Source organism: Camelus ferus, chromosome 7, assembly GCF_009834535.1.
Source record: "Camelus ferus isolate YT-003-E chromosome 7, BCGSAC_Cfer_1.0, whole genome shotgun sequence".
Lineage (NCBI taxonomy): Eukaryota > Metazoa > Chordata > Mammalia > Artiodactyla > Camelidae > Camelus > Camelus ferus.
In genome coordinates this window covers 20626642-20642351 of record NC_045702.1, presented here as the reverse complement: position 1 = coordinate 20642351, position 15710 = coordinate 20626642, and the positions used below count along the sequence as shown (strand labels likewise).

The window sequence follows — 15710 nt, the reverse complement described above, 5'->3', positions numbered from 1 at the left end:
CTTTTGCTTCATTTTACTCTGATTTTTTAAAGGATGGCTTACTTAATTTTCTTTTATATTTACCTAAAATGTACATGGTTTTAAACTCAGATTGATGGAACTAATATATTAAAAACATGTGTATTTTTCTATTCCTGCACATGCCACCTTGTTTCCTCCCACCTCTCCATAAACAATCATTATTTAAAATTAGTTAATTTTGTTTTAGCCTACCATTGTCTTATTTTAACATGATAAAAAATGTCACCTTTTTCTTTGTTTTCATTTTGAATAGCCTTTATTTTTTAGGGCATTTTTTATCTTCAAACAAGGTTGAGCAGAAGGCACAGAGATTTCCCTTACACTCCTCGCCCTAACACGTGCATAACCTCCTCGTTACCGACATGCTCCACCTGACTGGTAAAGGTGCTACAATTGATGAACCTACATTAGAATTCACTCCACTCATCACTCCTTTCCCCCTAACCCCTGGCAGCCACGGATCGGTTTACTGTCTCCTTAGTTTATTCTTGAATATCGTATAGTTGAATGTCATACAGTATGTAGTGTTTTCACTGACCTCTTTTCACTTAGTAATAGGCATATAACTTTCCTCCATGTCTTTTTGTGGTTTTATAGCTCATTTCTTTTTAGTGCTAAGTAATACCCCATTGTCTGGTTGTACCTGTTTGTTTATCCATGTAACTACTGAAGGACATCTTGGTTACTTCCAGGTTTTGACAGTTATGAATAAAGCCGCTGTAAACATCCTTGTGCAGGCTTTTATGTGGACATAAGTTTTCAACACCTTAGGGTAAATACTAAGAAATGCAATTGCTGGATCATATGATAAGAATATGTTTAGTTAGGCAAGAAACTGCCAAACTGTTTTTCAAAGTGACTGTACCATTTGGCATTTCTATTACAATGAATGAGAGTTCATGTTGCTCCACACCCTCGCCAGGATTTTCTGTTGTCACTGTTGTGGATTTTAGCCATTGTGAAAGGTGTGTGGTGTAGTGGTGTATCATGTTATAGTTCACATTCCCCTATGTGACATGGAGCAACTTTTTATCTGTTTACTTGCTGTATCTCTGGTGAGGTGTCTCAAAATCTTTGGCCCACTTTTAATTGTGTTTTTTTTTGCTTAGTGTTATGTTTTAAGAATTCTTTGGATTACAGTCATTCATCAGATGGGTCTTTTGCCAATATGTTCTCCCAGTCTTTAGCTTGTCTTTTCATTTCCTTGACGTTGCTTTGAAATTAATCTGCAATTGATTTTAATGAAGCCCAGCCAATCAATTCCTTCTTTCATGAATTGTGCTTTTCATATCGTATCTGAACAGTCATTGCTATGCTCAAGGTCTTCTAGATTTTCTCTTGTATTATCTTCTAGAAATTTTATAATTTTGCATTTTCCATTTAGGTCTGTGCTCAAATTTGAGTTATTTTGTGTAGGGTATAAATTCTGTGTCTAGATTCATTTTTTTGCATGTGGATGTCCAGTTGTCTTGGAGCAACATGTTGAAGAAACTACCTTTGGTCTATTGCCTTTGCTCCCTTCTCAAAGATCAGTTGATTACATTTACAAGGGTTTATCTCAGGGCTCTTTGTCCCATTCCATTTACCTATTGGTCTATTTTTTTGCCTTCCTCCTGTCCCTTCCTGGATCTTTTGTTTGATGTCTGACATTAATTTGGGGAAATTCTTAGTCACTGTGATTTCAGATATTTCTTCTGTCCCTTTTCCTCTTTTTCCTCCTGGCATTCCCAGTATACATGTGTTTGTACCTTTTGTATTTGTCCCACAGTTTTCGGGTATTCTGGGAATTTTTTTTTCCAGTCTTTTTTCTGTATATATATATATATTTTTCAGCTTTGGAGGTTTCTATTGAGATATCCTCAAGTTCAGAGATTCTTTCGTTAGTTGTGTGCCATCTACTAATAAGCCCCAAAAAGGCATTCTTGTTTACTGTTAATAGTATTTTTGATCTGTAGCATTTCTTTGTTTTTTTTTCTTCTTTAGATTTTCATCTGTCTGCTTACACCGCCCATCTCTTCTTTCATGCTGTCTACTTTTTCCATTAGAGCTCTTAGCATCTTAGTCATAGTTGTTTCAAATTCCTGGTGTGATCATTCCAACTTCCTGCTGTATCTGTGTCTGATTCGGATGCTTATTCTGTCAATCTAAGCTCTGTATTTTGCATTTCAGTGTGTTATATCTGTGTTTGATAGCCAGGCCTGAAGTGCCGTGTATAGACCCAGCTGCTGCAAACAGGCTTTTAGTGACGTGAGGAAGCTGGGGAGTGGGGGAGGGAAGCGTCCTGTTCTCCTGTGATTGGGTCTCAGGCTTTCAGTAGCCTCTGCCCCGGCCTGTGAACTTCACAGGTGTGTCTATCTTGTCCCCCAACTCAGGTGAGACAGGTTGGCAAGCACGGGCTGCAGTTTGGCATTCCCCGCCCCCACCCCGCCCCAGTGGGCGTCTAGAGGCAGCTGGGTTGCATACTTCCCGTGCTGCCTGCCTTGCAGGCGCTGATCAAACCCCAGCGGGCTGGGCTCTGGTGAAGTAGTCTCTCCAGAGGGCAGGCTTTGTTAGGAGGAACAGAATGCTCTGGCATGTTTCAAAATAGTTCTTTCTCCCCTCCTCCTGCCAGAAGCACAAGGAGGTTTTTCTCCCTCACTGTGAGAACCTGGTAGAACCCCAGGAGACTGGAAAAAAAAAAAAGTCCAGAGGCCCCTCCTCCCCCATCTCAGATGACTGGACTCCCCTGGAGTTTTTACCACTCAGACTTGTCTATCCTGAGCCTCCAGCATTTAGCCATTTCAGATGCCTCGTCACTGGTTCCTGAAGGTGTTTCAGCTCGTTGGGCTTCTGCTCTGGTAAGTTAGCGTGCTCGGTGTTTGCCTGTCTCTCCATGTTGCGGGGGGGGGGGGGCATGAGGGGGACAGTGTACCCAGGGACCTCACTTCTCTTTCAGTTCTAAGAAGAGATGATGCTTTTTCAGTTTGTTCAGCATTTTACTTGTTGGTGTTGATGCGGGAAAACAGGTGTGGGGCGTGAGGAGGGCTGCGTCCCAGGCTTCGGTTGAGCCCCTGGGTCATGTCCTGCCAAGTGTGCGTCCTTGGCTTCGCACAGGAAAGAATTCAAGAGCGAGCCACGGTTGAGTAAAGGTAGATTTATTTAGAGAGATACATTGAAAAGCAATAGAAAGGCCACGAGGTGTGGGGGTTGGGTGCGGATTAAAAGTAGGTACACATTCCGTAGACAGAACGCGGGCTGTCTCGGAAGAGGGAGAGGGGTGCAAGGCGCTGTGTTGCCAGTTTTTATGGGCTTGGCGTCTTCATATGCTAGTAAGTGGAAGGACCAGTCTAAGTAGCCTGGGGAAGGGGCTGGGATTCCCAGGAAGTTGGCCATTTCCCACCCTTTGACCTTTTGTGGCCAGCCTTGGGACTGCCATGGTGCCTGTGGGCATGTTATTCACCATGCTAACATATTACAATGAGCGCATAATGAAGGTCAAGATCTGCTAGAAGTCAAATCTCCCACCATCTTGAGCCTCAAGGCCTCCTGGGGGTTGAATCCCTCATCGTTTTGATGTTAATTGCCGTAGCATTCCTTGAATGGCTGTGCCCTGCCCCCATCCTGTCTCAGTATGAAGTGGTGGTTCCAAGCTTCTTTCCTGTGGGACCAGAGTTGCAAGTCTCTCCCACTGTGCTTTTTCAATAAGCAATGCAACGTAGAGTGATCTCCGTCACTGTGTGTAGAGATACGTTTTATTCATTTTGAAACCTGCATGGGAATGATTGTTCTACTTTTTATTAATTATCTAATTTATAAATATATTCAAGTAAATTCCCTATTGATAGCCTTTGGGTTGCTAGTGCAAACAGTGCCACAAGAAATAGTCAGTGTGTGTGACATTTTATGGTTTTACCAGTGAATCTTTAGGGTAGCTTTCTTGAAGCAGGATTTCTGGGTCCAAGGGTCAATATATAGTTAATTTTGCTGGAGATTTCCAAACTCCTCCGCTAAGAGATTGCATTACTTTGTAATCCCACCAGTCTGAGAATGCTGCTTACTCGCAGCTTTAAGCAATTTTCAGTTTTGTCAAGTATATGGATTTGTGCTAATCTGATAGGTGATAATGGCCTCAGGTGTTTTAATTTACATTTCTCTTATTATAGCAAGGTTAATCATTGTATCATAAATGTCATGGGCATTTGAACTTATTTGGAATGTGTGTGCGTACTGGATTTCTCTGCTGCCCTTTGAGTTAGGGCATTGATTTTTTTTTTCTTTTCTATTTACTGGGACTCTTTCTGTATTAGGAATGTTAACTGTTTCAGTGATACAAGTCGTGGATAGACAAAACTTTTAAACACTGATTTTATTTAAGTAGTAGCATGAAATGCGAGATTTACAGTCTACATTATACATACCTATTCTTTCCAAGTTTTGAAAATAAGGCAAAGATAAGAATGATGGAATACATGATACGCTTCTTTTCCTTTATTAATTTTTCTCCTAACTCTAATTCTTCCCTTCACAGATTTTGCTTCCTACAGAGAAAGAAATGAGTCTAATTGTCTTTAAATTTGTTTATCAAAAGTTTCACCAACCAAGAATTCATAGCTAGCGTCATAATTAAATCTCTGTGTGTAGTGAGGGTTCCCACTTTTAGAAACCCAGCCTCCTTGTTTGACACATTAGTAATTGTGACCCAGAGAAGTGACTTTGATTCCCTAGGGCCCCAAACTGAGTAGCGGCTTCATTGATCCCCGCATGACTCCTGTGGGGGGGGGTGCGGTCTTAGTACTGTGGGTACTAGTTGTGACGCACTAGGTGCTGGGAAGGCTGCGGTGCATTAAAAAACAAACAAACTTTACATTTTCTTCTCTCATTTTGCTTAAAATCTACTGGAAAAGTAGGGCATTCAGGTGTATAAAATCACATCCCCGGGCTCCCATCATTAACTCTGCTTGAGTTGATCTTAAAAGCGAGAGTAACGTGGTGATAGATCCTGTAAGATGTGGACGCAGTTAAGTTCAGAACCGAGTCCTGTCCCCGTCTCCCCACAACATACATGTAAGTGGTTTCCGAAGAAGTCAGTGTTGGTGTTAGCATCATTTAATTTTAACCACCACTAAGAATACCAAGCATCAGGCAATCACTTTAATTTCATTAGTGTTCTTGTCTGTAATTTTCAGATTAATTTTGTAAGAATTACAAAATTAGGAGGAGAAGATGAGTGTGGGGAGTGTGATTATTTGTACCCCTTATAAGAGAGAGAAATTTAAGGAGAGAAGTTAACCAACTGTTTCCATTAGAAACAGATAACACACTGAATTTAATTTGTGATTTCAATTATAATATGTTCGAGGAATAGAAAAGGTTTTTCGTAACCTGAGCATATTTATGGGTATATAATACAAACTATGACACAAACTTATTTCTCCTTGAAGTTATTCATTTAGGGTACTCACAGAGGAGAGAAAAACTGATGTGACAAGCTTGTTATATTTGTTCATGCATTTTAATGAGTTTTTGACATGAGCCCTACCAAAAAAGATACACTGTAGTAAATGACAAGTAATAAGAGACTGTGCTTTAATGAAAATAAATTTGTTATTTTTGTTAGGTGGTGAATCAGACTGCTTAAGGCATTCCAGTACTGTTTTCTTTTCCAAACAAGTCTTCTTTCGTTTTGACAGAAAGTATTTCCTGACATCCTGGGAGGGTATTTCTTGAAAGAAATATGAAATGAGCATTGTTCTTAATAAGCTTAATTAAAAAATAGAATATGTAATCCAACATTTTGAAATAGGGTACTCATTTAATTTCTGTGTTTTCCAGATACTTAACATGATACCATAATTTTCCCCTTTGTTAGCTCTAGAATTTAGTGAAAAGGCAGGATGACAGATTTAACCATACGTTTTAACTTGGAAAACATGTTGCGGATTTTAATACAATTGAATTTCAATTAAATTAAAGTTTTCCATGTTCTCTACTAGAAAAAAAATTTCAAAATCCTTGCAGTCAAGCTCTAGCTTCTCTCCTGTCTCATTTTGTCTTTCCTCTCTCTTTCCCATTTTCTTTTCTTCAGAGGATTTTCATTTTTATTTATAGTCAAAATTTTTCCAAACAGATGCCTGGAGTGCAGACCTCTCCCCTGTGTTCTAAATGTCTACACCTAGCTTCTCAGCAGGTGTTCCCAAATGAATGGGACCAAGAAATTTCAAACACAACATACACAATACTAAATGTTTACACTTTCTGTCCAAACATCCCCGCCTACTGTATTTCTATCTGTTGTTCACCTGGTCAATCAGTATAAATCTGTGACTGTCCTCTTTCATTTATATTAATAATTAGGTAGTTTTCTTCCTCCAACTTGTTTCTTAAATAGCGTGATTATCCCTTTGATAAAGGACTCCATTCAGGTATTTATTCATGACTCGGTGATGTGTTTTAATAGGTCTATAAACCAATCCCACTTGCTGTTATGAAAATTTTTTCCCCCTTAATAGAAGCCATATTACCTTATTCTCCTGTGCATAAATCTTGTAGCTTTCCAATGTGTACAAGATGAAGGACAAACTCTGCTTTATAACACTCAAAACCCTTCATATTTTGGCCCCTGTTCAATCTCGGTCGTAGCCTCCCTCATAGGTACCTTATAAACAAGCATTTCCTGAGTCTGCCTGGTGCTGGCACGAGCGACCAGGGCCGTTCACGTGCTGCTGCTTCTCGCCCTCAGCAAGTGACTCTCCTCCTTTTAGGCGCAGTTGTATAGATAACGCCTCTGAGAGGGTATCTAAGGTACCATTTCCATTCTCCAGAAGAAACTAATACTTGTTTAAAGTGGTGCTTCAAACATAAAACAGTTTACATACGTAAAAATAATTCTTATCACACGTTACCCTACTTATTTATAAATAAGCTCACCCTCTCTCAGTGCAGGACCTGATCTGGTATCCCTAGCATGGGGCTCACCTTCCTGATTGTCACGTGATGAAGGGAGCCTGGTGGAAAGCCAAGATGCTCTTTCCTTTCCTGTCTCATCACCTGGTCCCGTGCAAGCCCCAGTTTCTGTGAGCTTCAGTGTTTGCAGCTGTCATATAGGAGGTTTGATTTGACTTGAATGCTCCTTCAACAATAAAAGCTGTTGTTTTTTTTCTCAGTTGTTTCTTTGATCTTTGGTAATCTTGGTTGTTTATTCTATGCAGACAGATTTTTTTTAAAGTTATTACTGAAGAGTAGAGGCATCAGCCTTGGTGAATGTTAACACATCTGATTCATTTGGGATTGCTTTTGTTTGTTAATAAGACAGTTTAAAGAATCGTACATGATTTTAGCATTGGAAGTGAGAAGTTAGAGAAAATTTTAAAACTACTTGTTACTGAAATCTGGGACAGACCACTTGGCAATATTTAATATGTTCTGGTGTGTGAAATATAATATAGTCTTTCAAGGAGCTCATTTTCCCAGTGTGGCTTTGTTCATCTTCCAGTCTTGCTATAGAATACCAACAGATGGGTCAGATCTTTTACAGTATGTATGCTCTGGGAATGGTCAAGAAATTGAGGTGAAGCAATATCATATGTTTTATAAGGTGAAGATCTTTCAGGATAGAGTTACCCAGCCTCAGGCAGCACCCAGGATGATTCTGTCCTTAATAACATCATCTGTGATCACACAATGAGCTGTGTGCATGTATTTTCTTCCTTCCCTTCTTCCTCCTTTTTCCTCCTCCTCTTTTCACAAATAGGTTTTCAAGTGATGAGTAAAATAATTTTCAAGTACTAATTTGAAGTAACTATTTCTTTATATTGGTATTATATAGTACCAATGTACTGCTCATCCTTAAACTTTTATTTCTTTTAATTTTAGTTTAATTAGGCTACAGAGAGTTCCTAGAATTTTACTAGGTAAATTATGCCCATAAATTACACTATATTGAAGTTGTTAAATAATTTATATATTCTGCCATTTACTTATGCGTGTTACTCATTCCCACGTTTAAAAAAGGGTTTGTTTTACTTTTGAGGATAGTATTCTTTTTTAACTTTGTCAGTGTAACTGTGTTCCGAACTTTAATCCAAGTGCTGTTGAAATAAATGACATGTGCTTTTAATGACTAAAGATGACTTATAGAAAATTTTGGGGTAGAACTGTGCCAGTTACTTTCAGTGAATGTTTTTATAGTGAGTAAAATAGTTTTAATAAGAAGTATTTAGGATTTGTGTTTGTGCACACTTTTCCTTTTTTGATATTTGTATATTTAGCAATGATGATAAATGAATCATTCTATATTTTGAAGTAAACATTTTTACATAATCTATTAATCTATGTGGCAGGGACTCAGGTCATGTTCAGTCTTTGACTTTCTTTTGAAAAGAAAGGAAATGCTAAGAAAAAAGAACTTGAAGGATAAAAAGCTATTTTCTCTGCTCATTCCTATAATTTTTTTGAGATGAAAAAATTACTGAGGAATCAACACATAGACAAAGAAAACTATGAAAAAGTACCAGGAAAGATTGGGGAAAAAAAAGAGAGAGAGATTGCTATCTTCTCAGAGAATTAAGAGAAATGTTCACTTTCTTCATGATGAAGAATTTCCAAAAGTAAATAAATATATAAATAAAAATGAGAAGTTTAATTTAAAAATTGAATAAACTAAATAAATTAGTATTTATAGGGATAATCATGATGTTAGAGGCATAAAATATGGAAGGAAAAGAAATAGACAATTTATTGAGGTTCCTTTCTAAGCCTGAAACAAGATACAACAGGTATACCCTAAGGAACAATACTAAGATTGTCATGATGCAAATAATCCATACGTTTACATACATATTTTAAGTAGGAGGGAACATCTTGAGAGCAATGCAGTCTAAACAAGGGCAAGTGTTTCTTCTGTTTTTTTTTTTTTTGGGGGGGTGGGGGAGGTGACTCATTCATTTAAAAATAATTTGCAGACATTATAAAACTTCTGCTCTAGGTATTTTGGCATGCATTTACTTAGAATATAATACTCTCTTACACAATCAGGATACTATTTCTCTTTCTCACAATGTATTATCTATACCTATATAAATAAAAATATTAAAGTGACAGTAATTTTAATAATAATCATGTAATAATACTCAATGAACTTTCAAATTTCTCACATTACCCCAAGTGACTTTCATTTTCATCCCCCCGTAACAGAGACCCACATTACATTTGATTGCTACAGATTTCAAATTTAGGACCATGCTTGTGCTTTAAAAGTTTTTTAAATAACATTGATTTTTTTTTTTTTTTCCCAAGGGTCTGGTTCAGTTTTCTTCTAACTTCAGACAAATACTGAATATGTCTACTTGTTTATTTTTTCTCATTGAACTTGTTCCTTTATCCTCTATTTCCTGCAAACTGGAAGTTGAGTCTACAGGCTTAATTAGATTCAGATTGTACCTTGGGCAAGAAAAATTTACAAATCATGTTGTGTCACATCTGGAGCCCCAGGAAGGACTCCTTCATGCCGGCCTCTGTTTCCTTATAACATAACCCAGTGAGTCTTTGAGCAGTTCCTAGCTTCTTGCCACTACCAGATGGCCCTTATTGACCTGCCCCAGATCTAAAACTTTTCAAGTAGGGTGAATGTGAATATTTGTGGACAAGAAGGCATATTTTGATCAACTGAAGTATGACTCTGCAAATGTCCATCCATTTCTCTCTCCCTTTGCCCGTGGGGTGGAGTATGCTTGCCTCCCCTGTTACTTTGGGGTCAGCCGCAAGATTCACTATGGCGAGTGGAAAGTGAGCAGACATGTAAGCAGAAGTTTAAATGTACTTAGTTTGGCTTGTCAGTTGTGATCTGTGGATTCACCATGAGAATATGCCTTGGATAGGTTTTAAGTGAAGGAAGATGAGGAGAGCTTAACTAAACTCATAGAGCAGAACTAAACTCAATCCACAGCCGGGAGCTAATCTGAGATAATCAACAATTTAAAAAAGAACAGCCACAGCCAATGCTGTAGGAAATAAAAACAAAACAAAAAGCCAAAAAACAAACAAACAAACTCCAAAACCTCGTAATATTCTAATTCCAGCTGCTAAATTTTTCGTTCTTAAGCACTATTGTGATAATAGCAGACTGATGCATAGGTCAGAGCATATGCACAAATAATCCTGTTCCGGATTGCTGAATTTCCATTCCTGTAAGAAAATACCATTTTCACTACCACAAGTAATGTTTCCATCCAGCCTTGTCAACATAATGTGTCATCAAACTTTTGTATTTCACTCAAGCTGATGCCAAATGCTAAGTAGTTAAGTGCATTTTTAGTATAATAACAGTGGGCATGTTTTATGTGTTTAAGGGCATTTCATATACACCTTTCTTCTGAGACTGTTCATATCTTTATTTTTAACAAGTGTCTGGTTTTACTTCTTGATTTTTAATATTTCTTTACATTTATGAATGTTAATTTTTCAATTTACATAATAGACAAAATATTTTTAAGTTTGATTTCCTATAATGGGATATTTTATCAAGCAATTTTATATGTGGTTTGATAAATTATACTTCTAAATTAGCAAGACAGACCTCTTAGTCCCATGTTTTAAAGACATTTAGTCATATACACTTCTGGTTCTTGTATGGTTGACTTGTAGCACAACACACACACACACACACACACACACACACACACTGTACACACACAAACACAATCACAGTGAATGAGAAAATAAGGCTCTGTGAACAAGAGTAAGCAGACCTGACAAAGAACTGAATTATTTCTCAAAGGTTTCAGATCCAGCATATTCAGATAAGAAATACAAAACTAGCATTTTAATTATGTCTAAATAAATAAGAGACATATTAAATGAACAGGGCATGGCAGGCAAGTATATTTGAAAAGATTCAAACATTGCTTAAAGAAAGAACAAATGTTTGACATTAAAATTTTAGTGGGTGGATAAAATACCAGTATAGACCCAGCAGGAAAAGAATGATTGGTGTGGCAAATATACCTCAAGAAATCACTCAAAGTGGATTACAGAGGAACTTTAGATTGAAAATGTGGCAGAATGTCTAAGATTGTAAAGAGCATGAAATACAGCATCTAATAATTGAGCAAATGAAAGCAGAAACAAGAAAAATTAGAATGGGAAAGAAGCAAGCTCAAGAACAGTATGGCTGAGAATATTCTAGAATTTATGAAAAGATGAATTTTCAGGTTTAGAAAAGAAGGAAATCTGAAGAGCAATCACATGAGGTAACACATTCCTAGATACTTTGTAGTGAAACTTAGGTCACAAAACCGAAAAAAGATCAAAGTGGTTAGGGAGAAAAGCTACATTAACTACATAGAACTGACAGTTATGGACAGCAGATTTTTTTAATGGAAACCAGTGAAGTCAGGAAGAAATGGAATGATATCTACACAGTATACTGACAGAATATAGCTTTGGAGCCAGCAAGATTAATGTTAAGGATAAGTATGAATAATATTCTCAAATAATGTGTACAACCAGACCTAGAGTTTTACACTTAGAGCCTTACTAATTAAAATTAAAAAAAATACTTCAAGAAGAAGTAAAAAAGTTTTAAAAAGAAATATGAAGTAAAATATAAGACAAAATGAGGAGAAGGAAGGTGGTGGATAAACCTAAAAAATGACTGTATAAAATAACAATGATAATATCTAACTGAAATAAAGGGCTTTAGGTGAACAAATTTCAAAACTGGGTATCATTCAAAACAGTATTTCTGAAAAAAAGAAGTAAATAGATTAGAAACGTAATTGTAGAGATAATAATCTCAACAACAGGACAGAAATTCAGGGTAAACCTTTTTTACAGTGTCACTAAAATATATGTTTCCAGCATTAAAATGGCCTTAGAGAATTACTAAACTGAAGATATATAATAGGAAAATATGCACATTCATTTAATCATCATTTCTTAACTAATAATTATGTTATATATGTTCCTTAGTTTATGACGCATTTAAAAATTTTTAAGTACAATTCAGGTGTTGTATAAAAGATATGTGAGAAAATAAATGTGTGTGTCTACATATACCTGCACATATGTATATGTTTTGGAACTTTTACTTTACATATTATGAAAAACATTTTACTTTATTTTATGAAATTTAAATTCTTTACTTAGATAACGTACCTTCTGCTTTCTATGCATTTACCCAGGCATAGCTTAAATTATTTAAGGGGACATAGAAAAACATTAAAAATATGAGGAGATGGATGCCTAGAAAGTGAACAGCTCTGATATTTTGCTGTTCATATTTGGAAATTCTTCAGCAATGTTCAAATAATATTCATTCCTGTAGACACTCAGAATTTTCCTAAGTAATATATTTCTTTTATATATCCAGATATTATATTTTTAAGAACAAAATAACTGGGATAAAAGAGCCAACCCTTTAAAGGATATTTATAATTACACATATCAACTTCTTTTAGAAGATTTAATGAAAACCCATTTTTAGGGGAGAAAAAAGTACCAGTAAAGTTGGCAATGGCTAACACACCCTTAGCCCTAATACATTCCAAGTGTTTTTAAGATTTCTACCTCTGTTGATTGAATTAATTCTCAAAATACTATTATTTCTGTTTGCACTACTTAAAGGGCATCTTAGTGAATTAAAATAATGAAGAACACATGGAATATAGTAGAGTAAGATGTGAAGCAGGCAATCACAACATAGCCTGTGCTCCTAAAACTATTACGCAAAGAAAAGTCAAAATACACATTTCCCTGCCCTGAAGCTGGGCAGGGGAGAAGAGTGATGGAGAAAATGAGTGGGACCAAGAGAAGGTGTATTTGAATATAGGCACTTGACCTGTTTTAAAAACTCAGGGGCAGAATTCAGGCACTTAAAACAGAAGAGAAGAATCGGAACAGTGCACTGAAGAAATCCTTGAATTCTAACATCCAAAAATAAAAGTATTTTTCTTAGAAGGAGGGCTTCGGAGAAAAGGAGGAGAAAGATGAGAGAGGCATGTTACTGAGGAAGGGAGAGCCGCTGAAGGACATCTTATTTGAATACAACGTTCTTTTTTTTTGTTTGTTTTCTTTTTTTTAGTAAAGATATTCTTTATCATTTTTAAATTGAAATACAGTTGACTTACAATATTATATTAGTTTCAGGTATACGGCATAGTGATTCAGTATTTTTACAGAATATACTCCATTAAAAGTTATTAAAAGATGATGGCTACAGTTCTCTGTGCTATATAATATATCCTTGTTGCTTACTTGAATACAACGTTCTTAAAGTGAGCTTGAATGGTTGGGACTGATAGGAAGAAAGGAAACAGCTCCCGTGAGTGACAGCAATGCACAATTAACAAAAAAATCAAGAACACTGTGACATGCAAACTAATACAGTTATTGAGAGGAGAGAGGAAATTGGAGATGAGTTGGTGTAAAAATATGTTGGAGTGGTGGGAGCCACTGGGTATCATGATAATGGCACATTTTTCAGAGGAGCAAATAGATTTCCCAGGGTCAAAGGACTGGAAAGACTGATGCAGGAAAGATAAGATACAAGGCTTTAATCATTTGAAAGCCCACGGTCAAAGAATCTAAGTAATAATAATCATAAACAGTAAGGCCAGAAGTTGTAAGACCATCTTCCTCTCATTTACTGCCAGAGGGTATTTAATGATAGAACAGCTTCAAATTATCACACATCTGCAAATGACATTATTCTATGTGAATGATAGAAAACGTCTGGTGACCGAAAACCAAACCAAAGCAGTGAATCTAAAGAATAAATACACGATGGACCACTTTCAGGCTTTTGTAAAATGCAGATTGTCTGTTGATTGTTTTCACCCTGTCCAGTAAGTATAGGTAGGAGTTTTAGGGTTGGATGTGTTTCAAGAAAAAATGTAGTTGTGGCCTCAGTGGAAGGTAGACCAGAGTGGACCAGACACTTTGGAGCAGAGAGGCAGCTGCCTTATCTATTCAAGGTCTTTCTACTTAAACACCACCACTGACCATACAGGCTCACGTGTTGTGTTGGAAGTGATTGGCCTTTTCATAAGGCAACTTTAGTTTCACAAGTTATCTTGGAGTGAAAAACATCTTTATTTTTGCTGACTCAGCTTTTTCTAAGATGCGATTTGCATTCCATAGCGTGGAGGGAAATCATGGAGATCTTTAAAATCTCCCACTATTCTTTTCACAAATTCTGTCTTAATTATTCTTACTCCCATTTTTATCAGCTTTGTTGGGGTCAGAATACAGGTAAATGGTATCGGAAAGCATAAAACACAGTAAAATTAAAAGAGGAAAATAGTCTGGCATGGTTAGAATAGAGGTGATGTCTCTGATCATCTAGACCAGGCTGGGGAGAGAAGCGTGTGAATATTGGAAAAAACTAATGGTGGGAGAAAATGGTGGTGATGCCAGGAAAAGTGAAGCCCCAATGAAGGGAAAAGAATCATTTTACAGTCTCAGAGGAGTAGAAAACTTAGAATATAGGGGGTCTGGACGGAAGTTAAGTTTTCAGTATGTGATCCTGGCATCAGAATACATTCCAGTAGAAATGCTCTCAATGTCTAGTCACTTACCAATGTTTTGGAAAATTGCCTCTAAACAAATGACCATCTAAACGTTTATTAACACATCAATGGATGGGAACAACTTAAAGCTTATCTCCCAGGTTTCTAATCCTAATTTTAAGGACTGACTTCATTCTGACATTAAGCTATGTTTGTTTTCCTATAACTTGGATTCATTGAATCCAATTGTATCTTCTGGGGCAACCTAGAATACATTACTCTTTTTTCCATGTTAAAAAGATACCAGTATTTTTAGAGCTCTTTTGTTTCCTTCTAGTCTTCTGTTTTCAAGATAAATATTTCCCATTTCTTCAGCTATTTAATTATGTCATCTCAAGCAGTCTTGCTTAACTCATCCTCTTCTTTGAGATCTTCTGTGTTTGCCAAGAGCTCCAAACAGGTATAGCCTCTAAGCCCCAATGAACTGTCTAAAATACAATTCTAAGTCCAAAGAAGAGTGACTACTATTTCTCTCCTTATATACATTATAATCTTTCAAGTGGGCTAAGCTCTATGTTTATCATTTCCACAGTATTTTGATTTGCATTTAATATGCAGAGAACTGAAGTCACCACCTTTTGTTGCCCACACGTCATTCTGTTAGTCAGGCTTTACCATCTTGCACGTGACTTTTACATTCAAGTCCCCATTGAATGTCATCTTATTTCCATCCATATTGGATTTTTATTTTTTTGCTCTCCTTCCCACATTCATGCTATGTAAAAATTAGTTAAGTGCACAATCTGTGTTAGCCTTGAAGAACTTAGATAAAATTATTGAAATTACATGACTGCAGGATATGATAAAGATAAATTCACTAGATTGTATAAACTGACATGAGGAAGAAGATGAATAGGGGGGAAAAGGAGAAGAAAGAAAAATCTCACGGAACCACAATCCTGCTAGCAAACAGGGTGTTCTTCAAGATACAGTTCACTTTGCGGGTAGGGTACTAAAATGACAGCATGTTGGCACTTTAACATAGACAGATTTGCAGGAGGGATGGAGAGAGGGGAGGAAGTGGGGGAACCCATATACAACACGCTCAATTCATTTCGGTTTACTTCTGGCTGGTGATTGGTCTTTTCCAAGCTAAAGCTTATTCTTATGGAGAAATGTTATATATTTGAATCAAGGTAGTTCCTG

General features: G+C 36.7%; 1 long non-coding RNA gene across 9 annotated transcripts in view; it reads left to right on the top strand.

Annotated features, from left to right (window-relative positions):
• Positions 1-2164: 2164 nt before the first annotated feature.
• LOC116664851 overlaps positions 2165-15710 on the top strand; it is a 161973-nt gene continuing 148427 nt past the window's right edge. For 2 of the 9 annotated variants that reach the window (XR_004321342.1, XR_004321343.1), the window contains exon 1: positions 2167-2858. This is a non-coding gene — a long non-coding RNA (uncharacterized LOC116664851). Of the gene's footprint in view, positions 2859-15710 lie in introns of all 9 variants that reach the window. The other 7 variants (XR_004321338.1, XR_004321341.1, XR_004321340.1 and 4 more) reach the window with 6 other exon arrangements.